At 36.6% G+C, this 20009-nt stretch overlaps 1 protein-coding gene across 1 annotated transcript in view; it reads right to left on the reverse strand.

Moving 5' to 3' along the window:
- Positions 1-20009, reverse strand: part of LOC134793162 (ras-related protein Rap-2b) — a 53764-nt gene that overhangs the window by 23356 nt on the left and 10399 nt on the right. The window lies entirely within an intron of this gene.

Below are 20009 nucleotides of genomic sequence, written 5' to 3' on the forward strand. Positions count from 1 at the left end.
TATTACATTTCAACTAGCTATGATAAAAGTTAAACGCGTGATTTATGTATAGTTAACCCAACCTTAGTTAGAACCATATACCCTGTAATATATAAAAACAAAAACGTTTAATGCTCTTTTATATCAAAGCTTTCTGACCCATTTAAAATTGCGCATGGCTTTTTAACTAGAAACAAATGACGCTAAAAGGCCCGTCCATTAGATATCACTCTCGCGTTAGGAGTGTCATAAAGCGTTACACGCGGGTTTTCACTGCCAACTGCTCGTTAAAATTGTCATCGCCATGTTGGTAACGACGACACGCAATATTCCGGGAAGTGTGGATGGTTATGCCAATTTTGGTAAGCTGGAAAGTAAGGATCTCAAAATTACACCACTTCTGAAAACTAAGATGAATTGGGTAAATTTAACGCAGTAAATTTAAATCAAAAGTTGGAAATAACTAATAAATATAGGTAATTTTATACTAATTAAACTTTAATGTTGACTAGTAGTATTGTACAGTAGTAATACCTAATTACGTTTTCATAACAAGCGCTGCAAATTCGTAAATTTTGCCAAATGAACTTTAGCATTATTCAGTTGGAAACATGTTTGCGATTTTCGAAATTAGGTTGCTGTAGATACAATCATGGATGCCTATTAAGATATTTAACTTAAGGTAGCTTCTGAATCGAACCATATCCGATTTAGAAGTTACCTTAAGATAAAAATCTCAATAGAGATCCATAATTGTATAATTTCTATAGCGAACATTTATTTGATTAAACAAATACGCAGTAAACAAATTTATTTTATGTATCTTAAAGTATATTGACGCCGCCAACTCAAAATGTCTGAACATGCACATTTAATGTCTTGATAAAAGATAATTTGTTCAGTTTTGGTCTCTGCATTATATCTAATGGCGCCTGTGCTAACAGAATATAAAAAATAGTAATTGGAAAAGTAATGTCTCTTCAATTTATTTACACACCTAAGGCAGTACCTAAACTGACCTTTCTGCGACTGACTAGTGGTCAATAGTGGCGTTACGTGATGCACGATTAGATTGTTCCACGCTGCCCTTCTATTTCAAGAAATAAAGGCGGTGTAATGTAACGCCTTACAATAAAATATCTGGGAGACCGAGCTTTGCTCGGAAAACATAAAAACTCAAAAATGCGCGTTTTTCCAGGTATAACACCTAGCTAGATCGATTTTTCGCCCCGGAAAACTCCCGTATAGCAAATTTCATCGAAATCATTTGAGCCGTTTCCGAGATCCCCGAAACGTATATTTATAAATAAAAAAGAATAGCTCATTTAAAGGTATTAAGATCTAGACACGCGGTAGCGTGTCCAGCCAAGTTCAAAGAAAAAGGAACTGGCGACGCAGCAACCGTGTGTAATATTACACGAACCATTTCGAGCTACTTTTGACCCCTTCACAACTTGAAACCTACTTAACCTACACAAATGAAATTTGGCACATGTATTCAAGCCCCTTAGCTTGTCCAAAATACAAAATTTCATAAAAATAGCTCATACAGTTATTGATAAATCAACGTGTAAAAACCGGCATTTTTGTGACTGACTGACATATAGATCACAAACCTTACCATTGTTCCGTGATGGGAAAGACATACAATTAATACTTATATACCAAAAACCTAACCCACTTCTAGATGATTTAGAAACTTGATATTTGGCATCAAGATAGACTATTAGGTGTATATAAAGGAAAAAATCTGAAAACTGGAAATTATTGATATTTCGATGGAAAAATAATAATTAATACTTATAGGCCAAAAACCTAACCCACTTCCAGATGACCTAGAAACTTGAAATTTGGCATCAAGGTAGACTATTAGGTGTATATAGAGGGAAAAATCTGAAAACTGGAAATTATTGATATTTCGATGGAAAAAAAATTATTAATACTTATAGACCAAAATCCTAACCCACTTCTAGATTACTTAGAAACTTGATATTTGGCATGAAGGTAGACTATTAGGTGTTTATAAAGGGAAAAATCTGAATACAGGAAATTATTGATATTTCGATGGAAAAAAAATAATTAATACTTATAGACCAAAAACCTAACCCACTTCTAGATGACTTAGAAACTTGATATTTGGCATCAAGGTATACTGTTAGGTGTATGTAAAGGGAAAAATCTGAAAACTGGAAATTATTGATATTTCGATGGAAAAAATAATAATTAATACTTATTGACCAAAAACCTAACCCACTTCTAGATGACTTAGAAACTTGATATTTGGTATCAAGGTAGACTGTTAGGTGTATACGAGGGTTGCACTGAAAATGTCGGGAATAGAGAAAACTGTCGCATCTAGACGGTCAATCTTTATTTTAATACATACTTAAACTCAAACTGACCACGCATATAAATTTTCTTTTGAAAGTAATCATTCTGTAATGCACACGGCTCATAATCCCAAAGTCCTTTTTGTATGGCGATTTTGGGGCCTTAGTGGTTTTGTATGAAATTCGTGGAGTAGCCAACGGAATTGAAGTTTTTTTACATATATATATATATATAAAAGATTTTTTTACTGTTGTCATATGAATATTTAGGAATGTCGAAATCTGCCGATATGCAACTTTTTTGGCAGTCTTTTTAATTAACAGCACAACTGCGATTTTAATTTTTGACGTCGCTTTGGAATGACATGCTTCTTTAAGATCACCCATGGGATAAAATGAAAGTGACTTTCATATTTAATTTTAACTGCAAACGAGCGTACGATGAACTCTAGTTCATAAAAAAATAACAGAAGCCCATTGTAACTTTTATTTGTTCGCTGAGGGCATATTGAAAACCGTTTAAAAATATGATCCGAAAAATCACTTGGCCAAAAATTCAAATAATGTTCGACATACAATTTTCAAATTGCCAGTAATTCTTAAATACAAATGACAACCAAATGGAATATACCTTAAAAGTTTTATAAAGAGTTACATTTTTATAAATTATATGCCTGTTTCTATTATGTTATTTCTAAGTGTCCCATTCCCGAATATTTCAGTGCGACCCTCGTATAAAGGGAAAAATCTGAAAACTGGAAATTATTGATATTTCGATGGAAAAAATAATAATTAATACTTAGGCGTAGGGATGTGACGACCCCATCGCCCGCTGGTTTTACCAGTGCAATCAGTCAACGCAGGGCAGCTTGTGGCGAGCTGTTGGGGATTAGCGACCTCACGTACCCGAGTGCTCCTGGAGAGTTCTGTTACCCGCAAGGAGGGTGGGTGGGACAGGATTATCTGCCTCTGACTTGCCTTAGCCGGCCGGCCAGAGTGGAGTCGTTAGAGCTATAAGCTCCAGGGGTGGAAGTGAAATATGCATAAGACGCGAGTTGGCACAGTGGCTGATAACAGCCACTGGGTAGAAAGCGGCGCACACCTCTCGACACCCCTGAGCCGCTCACACCGGTGTTGCCCTTGAGCCATCCTAGATGTCGCTTTTTGTGGGGGCCCATCTTGTGAGGGCGAGTCACCGTCTGCCGGAAATAAAATTGCATACCGTTTTATTAGGCAGGCGTCAGGTTTTTTACCCCATAGCTCAGTTCTTAGTCCATCGCTTTCACCCAATAACCTAGTTCATTTTAGATTCCATCAACTCTCAATAGTCCTTACACCCTGGCGGGTGCTGCCTCTGCGTGCGTCCCATGACACGGACAAGGGCAGCCTCCGCTCGGTGTACCCCTTACATTTCATTAAAGTGTCAAAAGGGCCTCTACGTGTTGGCTTCGGCTCCGCGCACGCCTCCCAAAGGTCCGGAACACCATTGTTCCGTGATGGGAAAGACATACAATTAATACTTATATACCAAAAACCTAACCCACTTCTAGATGACTTAGAAACTTGATATTTGGCATCAAGATAGACTATTAGGTGTATATAAAGGAAAAAATCTGAAAACTGGAAATTATTGATATTTCGATGGAAAAATAATAATTAATACTTATAGGCCAAAAACCTAACCCACTTCTAGATGACTTAGAAACTTGATATTTGGTATCAAGGTAGACTATTAGGTGTATATAAAGGGAAAAATCTGAAAACTCGAAATTATTGATATTTCGATAGAAAAAAAAATTAATACTTATAGACCAAAAACCTAACCCACTTCTAGATGACTTAGAAACTTGATATTTGGCATCAAGGTAGATTATTAGGCGCATACAAAAGAAAAAATCTGAAAACTGAAACTTTTTGACAATTGACCGCGCGTTAGCGAGGGTCTCCTTTTCAGCTTAGGCAAACTGCTTTCATGATGAATAGAATACTTACTATAGTAATTTCTGTACAAAAAGTAATGATATCCCAACAAAAACATAAATGTGAAATGAGAGCCAAGTTCAATATTAAGAAGACTGACAAAAGAATTGAGATCTATATGGGTGCCAAGTTCTGTGCTGTGTAGAAAATCCTGAAATTATAAAGGATTTGTCTTGGCTAGTTTTTACCAACAAACCAAATTTTAGAAAAGTAACGTACCTAGTCAAATATAATAAATAACCTATACGTAAAAACTAGCCAAGACAAATCCTTTATAATTTCAGGATTTTCTACACAGCACAGGACTTGGCACCCATATAGATCTCAATTCTTTTGTCAGTCTTCTTAATATTGAACTTGGCTCTCATTTCACATTTATGTTTTTGTTGGGATAGATATTAACTTTAATTGTACCTTAATCTAATTACTTTTTTAAACTTTTGTTCGGTTAACACGCGATGAGACAAAAACAAATATCCTAGAGCATACCAAGTGGTCAAATACACAATTTAAGCGCGAAATTTTGTGAAGTATGGATAAGTACCTACCGTAAAACGGGGTAAACAGAAATCGCGGGGTGAATAGAAAAATTTTGAACTTTTTCAAAATCACTAAAATTAGATTTTTTGGAATGCATATATAGTAGACCATTTATTCTCTACATTGATACCAAAAGAACTTAATTAAACTGCCTAAAAGTTAGATTTTTTTGACTCTAAAGTAAGGTCTCGCCGAGGTAAGAAATGAAGCCTGTCTGAACTTTGTTCTAGCGGTAAATGTTTTGACATTAACTAAGTAAAAGTGAGCTAACCTGGTAATATAGTATCTGTAGTACCTAAATAATAAATAATATCACTAATTTTCTCTATAATAAAGCATTTTTTTGCAAAAAAACAATAACAAGTAAATTTACGTGATAAAGGGGTCAGTGGACACGCATATGGGGTGAACAGTTACGCCATAGGGGGTGATTAGATACAACAAAGGGGTGTAAAGACACGCCTTGGGGGTTAAAAGACACGAAAAAATAATTTTGTGTGAAATAGCTGTTTAACAGATATATATACCATTTGCCAATAGAGTATCTACATAATAATGACCAAATTCGATGCCTATGACAACTAAAACTTAATATTTCTATTCACCCCTTTCTTGTGTCTATCGACCCCGTTTTAAGGATATGGAGAAAACAGGTAGTTTTCTTTGATTTTCTCTGAATTGGGTTGGTAAAAATTTATTTCACAAATGCAAAATTGAAGAACTAACCAAGACTCAAAAAATGATATCAAAATTAATACTTTTATCATTTGAATTATTGGCGAAAATCGTCCTTGAAGTTGAAAATCGTGTCTTTTCACCCCGTTTTACGGTACACCCTTTAATTATGGTAATTTTTCAAAAGATACTAAATAGATTTGAATTGATTTGAACAATGATTTATAGCTACATATTTTAATTTCAATGCAATGGACATAATAAATATAATTATGGGTTAAATCATTATGTACAACGTAGTAATAATATCACAGGGCAAATAAGTAAGGAGATGCTTTCCGAGTTTGTGAAGGACCAACGAGCTGTAAGACTGGGGCCACTTGTAGGGCTGATCATTTCGCAAGTAAATACTTTATATGGTACCTATATTTATTTATTTAAGAACTAGCAAAATAGATTATTTTACAGAATGTAAAAACTGGAGGTCCATCTTCTACTGTTTTTGAGTGGTGTACGGATATCCCAAAATTGAAAAGTTGCTAATAATATCTAAAAACATTCATACAGAATCACTACATTTCTGTATTTTTAACGAACTCAGCATGTTCGTTAAATACCTTTTATCAGAAAGAGCAGATGGCTATTTTATATTCGAAACTTATCTGATAAATTCACTCGTTTGCAAACAAAATTATCCCTTTAAAAAATATGCACATCTACTTTCATTTTACGTAGAAATATTTTACTCCGAAGAGAAAGCCAACAAATATCTATTGGCTATTGAGTATGCATTCATCGCTCAACCTTCACCCACTGAAGAGCGAAGAGCTTCAGCTATGTGTGGATCAACGTTAAGAACTACCTAATACGATATCATGGTTTAAGAAGTTCACGATGAGTGATGAAGGCAATTTTGAAGGCATTTTCAAACATACATTTTGACAACCTAATGATCTAATGTTAATATATGAATACGTTTTTTTAACAAACAAATATAATTATTCCCTTTTCATCAATAATATAATGATTAAATAAAAATAAATGAATATATTACAATGTCAACAACTTTCATTATAATAAACCTAGGTACCGTTATTGTCGCGACTTAGGTTTTTAACTTACCTTGAAATTGTACTAAGAGTAAAAATATAAGGTTTATCCAAAATATTTAGGTATTATAATTCTATTTTTATTCTAAAGATCATAATTTATGATTCATAAATATTTAATCTCAAACATTCTAATATATATATTTATTTCCCGCAAAACGTTAATTTAAATGAACTACAAGCCAAAATATTTCCTACCACGAATACTTAAATCACGTACCTACGTGTCATCCCTACATAGAATTGTAAGGTTGGCAACGCCGTCATTACTCCGTCAGGTAGAAAATAGCACATTGTGTGGCCTCATATTATTGTCGGCGGCAAGTCGTGTGGAACGATAATGGAAAGGGTTGAGGACACCATTAAAAAAAGTTTAGCTCAATAGTAAAGTTCCCTTACATCCTTTGACCTTTGGGATGCCTGGAGTCGCCGAGTTTGCTCTCTGTAAATTTAGCGCGGGTCCCGAAAGGAGGGTCTTTATGTTTAGCTAGTTTAATGGAAATTATTTCTTTTGAAGCAGCACAGTTAAAAAAATCAAAGATTTTAGTTTGTAGACGACCGGTCTGGCCTAGTGGGTAGCTGTAGTGACCCTGCCTGTGAAGCCAATGGTCGTGGGTTCGAATCTCGGTAAGGGCATTTGTGTGATGAACACAAATATTTGTTCCTGAGTCATGGGTGTTTTCTATGTAGGTATGTAAGTATGTAAGGTATTTATCTATATAAGCCTATGTATATCGTCACCTAGCAGCCATTACACGCCTTGAGGCTAATAGTTTGATCTGTGGAAGATGTCCCCTGATATTAATTTATTTTTAATACTTGTTGCTAATTATTTTATTGTTGGTACATTATTGGGGTAAGATAAAGACGTAAGTTGCGACGAAAATGTTTAAGGGGTCGATTCGGGAAATGATTTAGACATTCACTAGATATGAAATAGTAAAGATATGTGACGTTCCACGGCAAAAGGTACCTTATGGCGGCTGGCGCTTACGTCGCATAGCGCCGCAATAATATTGGAGCGGCGTTAATAATAGCGTAAGCGCCAACCGTCATAAGGTACCTTTACCTGTATATTGTATCCAGTTAATCTCTAATTCATTTCCCGAATCGCGCCGTAAGTTACTTGATACCTACCTTGATACCACGTCACAGAATAAATAATAGTACTAGGTACAGAAGACTCACTCTCTAACAAAACGCGTCTGTTACGATCAGCACAGATATGGCCGCTAGGTGGCGACAGCGCCACGCGCGGCTTATGGCAAACCCCAAGATTGGGGCCGAACGGATGTACTTTTAGCTACCTGTAGCAAAGCGACGAAATCGCGGAGTGAGCCACGCCTGTCCACGTCATGTTTATTGTAAGTTCCGTATAATCAAAGGTGTTGACTCTCTATCTTCGTAGCACATAATTCTGTAGCATGGCTACGCTCCATAAGGTGTAGCATACGGTACTACGAGGATATAACTCTGAGAGCGACATCGAAATTTAATAAATATTATATACTGTATTAGGGTTTAATCGGGGGGACTGTTTAATCGCATGTAAATACTGACTACTTGTCTGACTGACTAAAGACTCTCATTTCACAGAGAGAATCATTCTATCTTTATCTTACACTAGTACTAGCACCCAAAAGAAAAGGATGAGTATAGTTTTTTGTTCTTGTTTACTGACAAATTGAAGGGAAAAGATCCAGAGGAAGATCTCCTACGCGATGGACCGACCTTTTAAAAATAATGACGAAGTCATCCGTAGTCGAGTGCACTCGCAACGCCATCAACCGTCAGAAATGGAGAGACATCGCAAGAGAAAGTTTGAAGTCCACCAACATAACCGGAAATGAAGACCAGCCATGTGCGTCATCCAAACAGCCACGACCACTCTGACAAGAGTGCACGACTGGGAAGAAGAACTGACAAATTTGGTTTGACCTATATAAGCGAATTCCTCAAAATAGTTTTTGTCAACACGAAAATGTATCGATAATAAATTTCTCACGCTGACACTTCAGTAAATTAAGATACAGTTCAATAACATTGAGTAACGCACTCGCAATGCATTTAAATGCCTGTCGCAATATCCGAAGTTTTCCAAGCCAACTTGATTCAAACAAGTTTTGGCTGAGCTCGGGTACAAAACCACGCACTATATTTAATCTCGACTGCACGCCCTGTTTTGGCATGTCGCCAATTTGTCGGACTAACACAAAACGGCTAGCGGGGTCATTGACCTACATAGATATTAATATTATATTATAAATTTTAGTGTATTAATTAGTACTCATAAAAGTAAAACTTGCATTTAATTATAATATAAGGTAGTTTCAAATATAATATTAATATCTATGTAGGTCAATGACCCCGCTAGCCGTTTTGTGTTAGTCCGACAAATTGGCGACATGCCAAAACAGGGCGTGCAGTCGAGATTATATTATAATACAAGCATGTAATTTGAAAATCATGAACATCAGCTACAAGGAAATATAAACCTGATATTAAAAATTAAAAGAAACATAAAAATACGCTCATTATTTTATCAAGTTACGATTATGGAAAAAACTGAAAATAGATCAGAACATATTTTTATTCAAACACAAGTGCCAGGGTATCTAATGAGGACCTTTGAAATTCATATTCTACGATTGCGTAGGCAGGATAGTAGGCAATTTCAGTACCTAGATGTTTTATGCACCCACGCAACAAAAGTATTGCTTACACCACCGGTAGGTAGGAGGGAGTCGCCTTGTAAATGGAATGATACCGGTAGGTAAGAGTCGTCTTCATTATTAAAATAGTAGATTGTACCAGTCTTACGAAACTCCTATATAAAAAAATAATGTATGGAAATCTCGTCTCAGTTCGGCCAACCTAACAAGATAAATAATAAACTGGCAACACGAAGGCAGAATTGTCAAATACTTCAATTTTCAAAACTAAACCGTGATGAAAAGAAAATATTGTGATTCCGTGGTGTTTTACTTGTTTTCTATCATTCATTCGGTTTTCTCCATCTGAACAGTGCAATGCGTCGAGTTGAGCAATTAAGTTCCTCCGTAGTGTTTTAGTTATGTGTGATATTTTCCTATTCACAAACAAAAGACGTCGAGTTGAAGCAGTGTGCTCCTCCGTCCGCTGTTTTTGAGTAAGATTACTGAGATAGAGACTCATTATGGGTGGAAAGAGCAGAATTTGTGAAATTTGTGGCGTTAGAGAAAGGCACCGGCCGGGATTCTTTGCCAATTTCCCGATTGATGAGCAAAGGTATGTTTGTCATTATAAGATTTACAAGCAATTATTTACTAAATATATTGAATTGTCGGGTTTCACTGTCTTAGTTTGTCTGTAATATTCTTATGTAAAATTTCTTTCTCATTTTCCTAATCTTCGTTCATGGCATTTATGACGATGCGTCATCTATCATGAATGCGTAAATCACTAGAAGCACATATACTCCACAGCATATAAAAGTATTTAAGTATAAATAAATTTGACTCTGAGTATCATATATTTTTTGGGGCGTCTTTGTATGGAGGTAGAGGAGACGCCGTTGCACATCCTCACAGAGGTGGCGATCACAATAGATCAGCGATGGTTGCATACATGTTATATATAGCCCCTAACACGAACAAGAAGAAGAAGATCATACATTTATCAGTTATTGGAATTGCCTGCCTGCTTTACAAGTACCTAATAATAAATAAAATATGAGCTGTAGACCGTCGATGACAATAATAAAAAAAAGACATTGTAATTTTTTAATCGTGAACAGATTTTGCACAAGTGCTTGCGCACAATTAATTGGTGCACTGTTGGGAAGTATCTATCTCATATAAATGAGCTATCTCAGGACTGTACTGATAGACTTAGCCAAGGCTAAATTGGTAGTGATTGTGATAGCCCAGACGGAGAAAACGTGATTTTAACATAAAACTTGTATGAGATTGATATTTAAATAACACGTGCACCGTCATGGCTATGAAAATCACAGTGAAGTTAGCTTTAGTCTAACTCTAGTTGGCTAGGGCCTTCTGCGCCTGGCTTGCTCTAATCTGCCATCTGTAATAACCATGTAATAACCACAAGAAAATATTATTTTTATTGAAAACACAAAAACGGCTCAACTGATTGTGAATACTTTTTGTTAAATTATGAATCTACTTTTATCATATTGATTTAACATATTTATATTCCTCAATAAATTTCCCCCCTGTTTAAAAGTCTTCACTTTCAGAGTGATTATTTCCACAAGTGTGTATTCACAAATTGATCGATCTATTCAAATTGTTTAGGGGCATATATGTCCAAGTGTCAGATAGGCTAGGTGTCATAATGTCCATCGTCAATTAGTCCGAATGTAATAATGTCCTAATGACGGAAAGTCCAGATGTGATAATACAGATGTCTATAAGTCCGGATGTTATGATGCTCTAATATCAAAATATCTAGGTCTCACAATGTCCAAAATGTAAAAAACGTCCACATGTCATATCATGGTGTCAAAATGTCCAGATGTCATATTTCCTGTATTTCAGGAATTCCCATAGTTTCAAAAGCTTTTAGGGTTAGGGCAACATTAGCAGAACTAATTGGCAATAAAATTGTATCATATTTTTTATTTTGATAATTACAAATAGGTTTCCAAGCCAAGTACATTGTACTTGCTAGTTATTTGTTCCCGGGGTCAATAATAAATGTAGTAAAAAATCAATATTTGTTTCATAGTTAAATTGGTAGCAGTGCCATCTTTCTCATAAACATAAATATTTGGACCATTTCATAGGCATAGCAGGGCATTGTGAATCCGATGTTTTGAAACTTGGACATATATTATATACCCCTAAACAATTAAAAAAAGGGGAATGACCCCTGTTCTAAGTCATGGCTTGTCCAACAGGTCTCCATCGCCATAAAGCGGGGTAACGCTGCTAGTATGATGGGGACCTTTGGACCCGGCATGGCTCAGAATGGGTTTTAGTTTCTTAAAGTTTTATACATACATAATATGTAAAATGTATAAGATAATGAAATAAATTACACTTAAATTAAAAAAGGGTTTATCCTAACTTTATTTGTCTCATGATGTACTGTCAGAATCAAATAGATACAGTGACAGCCAAAGTAGCATAATATTATATGTATACTAGCTTCTGCCCGTTACTTTGTCTGTGTAGAATGTTAATGATGATTTATAAAAACTATCCTATGTCCTTCTCAGGTTCTCAAACTATCTCCATAACAACCTTTCTATCTATCTGTCTATTATCTATCTAATTCAGTTTGAAATCATAGTCTTTAGAAACCATTAACTTTGTAACAATTTAGAGCTCTATATCTACTCAAGATATAATAATTAGAATTATGTTTTTTTGCAGGTGTAGAACTTGGGTTCAAATTGTTGGTAAAGAAGATCTAGTGCATATACCAATTGAAAAGCTTCACCAAGTTCGTTTTGTTTGTGGAGATCACTTCAAAGCAAAGGACTTCAACAAAAAAGGCAATCGCCTGAAAAAAAGGGCTTACCCTAAGCTGCACCTCTCTGCACAACCATTGAGTGACCATCAATTAAAAGATTTTCCTCAACATGTTGCAAGCAAAGGTATGTGTAATCACTAATCAATCAGTTAAAAAAACTATTTTTAATATTAATAATATCTGGGAGACCAAGCTTTGCTCGGATAACATATTTAATTTAATTTAATTTATTTATTAAAAGACAACAATGGCCCATAATGGTTAGTAACAATTAATATTAAAAACTAAGTGTTAGTGGAACAAAATCATAAATCGACAAACACACACACACACAGACAGCAATAACAATAATAATCACCTAGTAGCGGTTAAAACACGCTCAAAATGCCGCATTATAGGTGAGTCGTATCGGCCCGCTACAGTAGCCAGGATGGGGTTGGAGCTAGCCCGCACTCTGCAGAGCAACGAGGCAGTTCTCTTGCGTATTATTGCATAGTAGTCGTCTGTGCGAGCTTGTGCAAACATGCCCGATGCGCTGCAGAAGCGGGACAGCCCCAACAACATCCTGAAACCATTATTATATTGGACGCGCAGGGAACTGATAGTCTTCTGCGTATAACTAGTCCAGAGGCTGCACGTGTAGAATATAAAAACTCAAAAATGCGCGTTTTCCTAGAGATAAGACCTAGCTAGATCGATTTTTCGCCCCCATATAGCAAATTTCATCAAAATCGTTAGAGCCGTTTCCGAGAGTCCCGAAATAAATAAATATACAAGAATTGCTTGTTTAAAGGTATAAGAATTTAACTAATCATCCTTTAAAAATCTAACCTAGAATAGAGAGCAAAAGCTTGTTTTTTGTTGTTTTGTTGTTTTTTTTGTTTTGTTTTAACTTTTGGTGCTTGTTTTTTCTTAAATGAATTTATTGAAAAGTATTCATTATAATATTTTTATTAATATTTCAGCTTTGGCTCCTACACCCATGGTTGACAATATTGCAACAGCTGCAATTGCGTCATCATCCAAAATGCAGAATATGGCAGCCACGACCCAAAATATAATGAGTAAGTTGATCATTTTTAAACAAATATATTGAGGTAAACATCAGCACCCACTTACGATCTTGTGCCTCTGGTAGCCTCACAATTTTAGAATTCCGTAAATCTAATGGAAAAAACGGAACCCTTAGGATCACCCATATATAGGAGGCAACAGGCCGTCCGTCCGTCCATCTGTCTGTCTGTCAAGACCCTTTAGTTGAAGTAAAAACCATATACTCAGGTCTACAGTCCCTTAAAGCTATGAAAAAAACAAACTTAACTTAACTTAAGTTAACGCTCAAAAAAGTTATGGCTGTTTATGCCACCAAAAAAAAATTATTAATAATATTTCGTCACTCTCAAGGGAGTCAAAATTTAATTTTAATTTTCCGTTGATCTAGAAATTCTAGATTAGAACATCGTCTTTTACTACAAGTACAGGGAAAAATCTAAAAGCTATAGATCAGTAAAAAAATAACTTTTCCGGTTTTTTTTAATGCTGCAAGATGGAGATGAAGGAAGGACATATTTTGTCTAGCACTGACACTATTTTAATATCAATATCTCAGAAGTAGTGGAAGTTTGTAATGGTTTTCATTGTTTACTTATGACATGATAATCTTTATTTTAAAGCCATACAACTCATAGAAGTCTTTTAAGTACATACATACGAGTACATCTAGGCTGTAAAACTTGTAAGCAATATAAAATATGAAAAAAGTACATATATTTTATCAAATTGTAATGTAAGAATAATAAATAGGCCAGTATTTTTCTGCAATGACGTTTAATATGCAAAATAAAAATTGTCTTTGCTTGAACTATTAAGTGTACTGTATTGCATGTTTTTATAATCATTCAGCTTCAGCCCCAATTCCCATGGAAGAAGAGGTCCCTGCTGCACCTGTGCTGCCTGCGTGTAGCACAACTCCGCTGGCAATAGTCGAAGGTACCTAATTACTTATAGAATCTTGCTCAAAATGAGCTACTACCTGTATACATTTTACCCATACTAGCTAAAGCGTAACTTGCGAAAGTACCTCTATCCTTCTGTGTATTACGTTTTCACGGTAACCGTTACACCCATGGTATAATAATATACTCCGCCTGGTACTCCATTCCCGTCTTTTGTAGGTCACCTAACTGACATGGGCTTACGTCATCATGCGACAGCGCTATATGATAATATGCGATAGCGCTATATATAGCGGCCATGTTGTTGTGACGTAGCCCCGTGTCACTCTGGGAATGGAAGACCATGTTTTATTAGACTATGGTTACACCCAATTTTTTTTTAATTCGCCCAATAGTGTGACGAAAGGGAAAGGATAAAATGTGCATGCACATTTTAATTATCTACAAAACTCGGCACTCATTTAGGTATCAGTATGTTGGAACGTATTTAACGAGACAGATAAGTAGATAACTGAGAAAACGGCACGGATCATATTCCACGCGAAGACCAGCTAGTATAATAATAAACATGATGAGAATCTCGTGAAAGCCGAGAAGGACAAGTCCAGTAAGTACCTAGACTTGGCTCACGAGATAACCGCTATGTGGGATGTTGATTCGACGATCATTGTCCCGATAGTCGTTTCAGTGAACGGTCTAATAGCGAAGAGTCTCGACCAACATCTTGAGAGACTCTCGCTAGGTGGTTGGATCAAGGGTCAGATGCAGAAGGCGGTGATCTTGGACACGGCGCGGATAGTCCGCCGGTTCCTCTCTCTGCGGCCCTGACCACCGGCAGCTTGGGCTTTGCCCCGCTAGGTTAGGTTTTTTATAATGTGTTAATACTTATTTTTTGTTTTTTTTTGTGTTTTTGTATTTTACTTTTATATTCATGTTATAAATGACCTAGCCTAAGAAGAAAAATAAATAAATGGAACAAGAGAAAAGTATCTAGAACTAACAACACAAACATTAAAATCAGAATTAAAATTTTATTCATATTCATAATGGGTATATGAAAAAATTGCATAATAAATAAATAGTGTACTTTTACGAAGTCGGTGGCAAACAAGCATACGACCCGCCAGATGGTGAGCAGTCTATATTTTTTAACACCACTTCGTTGGCAAACAAGCATACGGCCCGCTAGGTGGTATACAGTCACCGTAGCCTATGTTTTTTCTATACCACATCGCTGGCAAACAAGCATAATGCGGCCCGCCTGATTGTAAGCAATCACCGTAGCCTATGATTTTTTATACCACTTCGGTGGCAATCTGGCAAACAAGCATACGGCCCGCCTAATGGTAAGCAAGTAGCCACCATGGTTTTCATCATCATCATCATCATATCAGATCAGCCCTTTATCGCCCACTGCTGAGCATAGGCCTCATGGTTTTAATAACTACAAACAAGGTGCACAGCTCTCATGTCCCCCGCTCCCCCACCATGTACGGCATTTGTCCGTGGCGTGCTCTGCGTGCGCCGCAGTGGGGTTTCGCCTGCTATGAGCGCTAGCATGTACGTGGGTGGGCGGCAATTCGGAACAGGCCACGCGTGCATTGCTGTGGAAGTATTTACCTACCTACTTTTTGGTAAGAAGCGTTTTTGCACCCACGCCACATGCGTAGTTCCACCGCGTCCAGCAGTAGGGCTTTATGCTAATTAAAAAAAATAGGCCTTTAAAAATTACATTTTACTACCCTAAAACTATCCATGCAAAGCCGAGGGAAGTCACTAGTAGGTATAACATAATATATCAATAGTTAAGTATATAAATATATAAAAATATCCATACTCGAGAACAAATATGTGAGTATGTACTACGAGTAATTATATATTTATAGAATGCTTGTTTTGATGTATTTCAGCTTCAGCGCCAAGCCGCATAGAGGAAGTGGCGCCAGTACCACCTTCAGGTAGCAAAACTCCTCTTGCGCCATCCACAAAGCAAAATGTAATTGGTAAGTATTTGTATTTTATTCTTATGTGTCTTGTTTACCTATACTACTAATCTTCATCATCTTAGTGTGTTACAAATGCATTTTAATTCCAAAAATTAGCGCAGGCACGAATTTTAACTTAAGCTTCTGCTATTGACCTTTCACAATCAAAATAGGGCTTATTTGGATTAGTCTTAGGACTAGGTTTCTTAGGATATCGAACCGGAGATCATGTACCTACAAGGCAAAAGTACTTACATATTATAATTTTCAGATACGTAGGTGTCTGTAGGTCGTACTTTATGCACATGACTTGATACACTTTTGCAGGTTGAGTTTAGTATGATGTGGTATACTTACTTATGGCAATTTCAATTTTCTCATCTTTTTAGAAACTTTTATTGATTTAACTTGCCCTGTTAGTATGCATGTATGTTAGTTATTGTGGGTCAAATCTAGGAGGCTAAGTTTGACCAACTTTCCCATTACTAATTGAGCTGAAATTTTGCATATATATATATATATATATATATATATATATATTAGTGGAATGACATGGAGCTGATTTGATGATGGAGAGGAGACAGGAGGTGGCCATGGGAACTTTGTGATAATACAACGCTAACTAATGGCTTTGAGGTTGTTAGAATTGTCTTGGTGAGTATTCGTTGCCCGTGGAAAGAAAAGTATCTGTACTTTGACAGGGGGGTGTCACTACGCAGTTTAGGTACATTTGGCCGGCGTGCCTCCCGGGTAGACGCATGGCAGTGGGCTGCCGCTCGGCTCGCACGATAGTCGTGTCGTATCACGTTGCGCTCGCGTAAAGTTAAAAATACACAATGGCTTAAAAACCTAAATTTCGATCCGTATAAAAGATATTGTTCTGTTTACGGATGTCTGAATAAATGGAAGAACAAGGAAGCAGAATTTTTGTTTTAATTCCGGACGATATTGAAAGGTATTAAATAGTTAAAATAAACATCCTTAATTTATTGAGTATTGGCTGCCCAGAAACAATATTAGGAACTGACCGACATACGGCGTGATTTGGGAAATGAATTAGAGATTCACTAGACATGATGATAGATATTTCATATCTGGTGAATCTCTAATTCATTTCCCGAATCACGCCGATATTTTCAAAGGAATACGGCTGTGGCATACCTACTTCCGTGAGAATCAGACATTATTATGTCTGATTCTCACGGAAGTAGGTATGCCTCCGGAAAAAAAATATGTTTACAAAATCAACGTTTGTATTTCCTACATCGTCATCATCTTCCTCGCGTTATCCCGGCATTTTTGCCACGGCTCATGGGAGCCTGGGGTCCGCTTGGCAGGTAAAGTAATTGGCGTGGGCACTAGTTTTTACGAAAGCGACTGCCATCAGACCTTCCAACCCAGAGGGTAAACTAGACCTTATTGAGATTAGTCCGGTTTCCTCACGATGTTTTCCTTCACCGAAAAGCGACTGGCAAATATCAAATGATATTTTGTACATAAGGTCCGAAAAACACATTGGTACGAGCCGGGGTTTGAACCCGCGACCTCCGGATTGAAAGTCGCACGCTCTTACCGCTAGGCCACCGGTCGCTCTACATTTTTATCTTAAAAATAATAAATCAGTAGGTACAAAAACTTGTCAAGTGACAACCCCGTGCCGACACTCACAGCTCGGTCATAAAAATGCGGCGCGCAAAGAAGATTCACGGTTCGTGCGCGGTTATAAGTTTCAATTTTGCTTGCAGGCGGAAGGCGGCTTGCATAATCTTATACCTAAATCTGACTTTTGTGAAGGAGTGAACTTTCTATATTACTGTAGTACTATTACTTATTGTGTGGTACAGACAGCGATAAAAGCTTGTACCATTAGAGAATATTTTGCCAAAAACTTTAATAATGGTTCATGCGTACATTAAATTATTTGTAGTATTCTGCTCATTCTCTTCCCTTTCAAACTAAACGAAATTATAATTAGTTATTATACTGTAATTTATCAATTTCAGCTCCGTCGCCCAATCCGATGAAGAAAAAACAGGCCCATGTGTCTGCGTTAGATTCTGCGTCAACCACCACGCAAACAATAATGGGTAAGAACTATACTTAGTTAAAAGTACTCTACTGAAAAACCGGCCAAGTGCGAGTCGGACTCGCATTCCAATTCTAAGGGTTCTGTACATTACCCAATTTTTACAATGTATTTTTTATATGTGAATCGCGAGCGAATTACCTTTAAAAACCCGTAGAGGTTGGATCAAAAACTAAGTAATTAGTCCGACTCACGCCTGAAAGCATATTTCTAAGAGGTTTTCCTGTCATCTATAGGTAAATAAATATTTTTAAAATATTTTTCCAATTTTTTGGCTATTTTCTTAAATAACTTCTAAACGATTTATTTTAAAATGACAAAAAACTGAGATTCTCAAAATGAGGTCTTTCATTTGATATGTAACACAATATAGTGTAAAAAACATTATTTTCATTTTCTCATTTACCCCCAAAAGTGGCCTCCATGTTTAAAATTCATTTGTTTACGTAAGATACTATTATAGTCAAATGCGTTCGATTATTAACATGAATATCTTATACTTACATATAATACCAACATATTTTATTCCTTTTTCTTCTTAGGACAAAAAAGGGACGTGCTGCCTAGCCAACATCGAGTGCTGATGGATCTGACTAATACTCCAGAGCTACTGAATGTAGATGTAGATGGTAAGTTAAGTCTTTGTAAAGCTGTCTATACTTATATCAAAATATTGGTTCCATGTCATATTTTTGTATCTAGCGCAGTACCAGCTATACCTCATATTGGAATGGGCATTGGTAAGCTATTTTACTAATTTATTGACAATACTTAAATATCAATGGACAACTTAATTTAAACGATTATTTAATATAATATATACACACTTACCTATTCTGTTCCTTCACCTTTGTAGGGCAAAAAAGTGATGATATGGCTCCTCTACACGATGGCCCATCATAGTGGCCCACTATGATGGGCCAACGTGTAGAGAGGTTAGTGGTGCCCGATGGCGTATGGCGCGCGGGAATGCGATGGGATGGCCGCGGTATCGGTTCGTGCTTTTTAGGGTTCCGTACCTCAAAAGGAAAAAACGGAACCCTAATAGAATCACTCGTGCGTCTGTCTGTCTGTCCGACTGTCCGTCTGTCACAGCCTATTTTCTCCGAAACTACTAGACCAATTAAGTTGAAATTTGACACACATAACACAAGAAAATGAATAAATAAATAATCATAATATAATCGAATTTAAACTGTTGTGACACATACTAACATTGAATAATTTTACGGTTTAGACTCACTTGTTTTATGTCACTCGCAGTTTAGCAGTTATTTAAGAAAATAGACAAAATATGACCATCCCTCCCCTTATCTCCGAAACTACTGGGACTAAAATTTGGAAAAAAATCATCACCCCCCACCCCACAAAATAGGTTACCTATAGATGAAAGGAAAACCTATTAGAAATGTGCAGTCAAGCGCGTGTCGGACTTAATGTACGGAACCCAGAACGCGAGTCCGACTCGCACTTGGCCGGTTTTTTACTACTAGGCTAGGGTATGTGTGTTTGAGTATAATGAGACATAAACTGTTTCTTTTTTTCAGCTCCACTAGAAAATATTCCCCCGAAGGCAGGTGTACCATCAGCAACAGTAACCAGGCCTGATCTACCTCCAGATCATGTTATGCATGATCACAATTATCATTCCTCGGAGAAATTCATACCAAATGAAGTAGCAAAAGATCACCCCGTGTCAATAGGTATGTATAGGTATTATTGATAATTGATACAGGGTGTCCCATAAGTGACACGTCACAGTGAGTGAATTTTTTGTTTTCGTTTGGTGCACTAATTATCATTACGGCTACTTGACAATAGATGTTGCGACGACCGAACCGACCGACCGAATGCTCAACAAATTGCAAATCTATTTTCAAGTCCTTCTGCTT

The sequence above is a fragment of the Cydia splendana genome, chromosome 8 (assembly GCF_910591565.1).
Source record: "Cydia splendana chromosome 8, ilCydSple1.2, whole genome shotgun sequence".
In the NCBI taxonomy this organism is placed as follows: Eukaryota; Metazoa; Arthropoda; class Insecta; order Lepidoptera; family Tortricidae; genus Cydia; species Cydia splendana.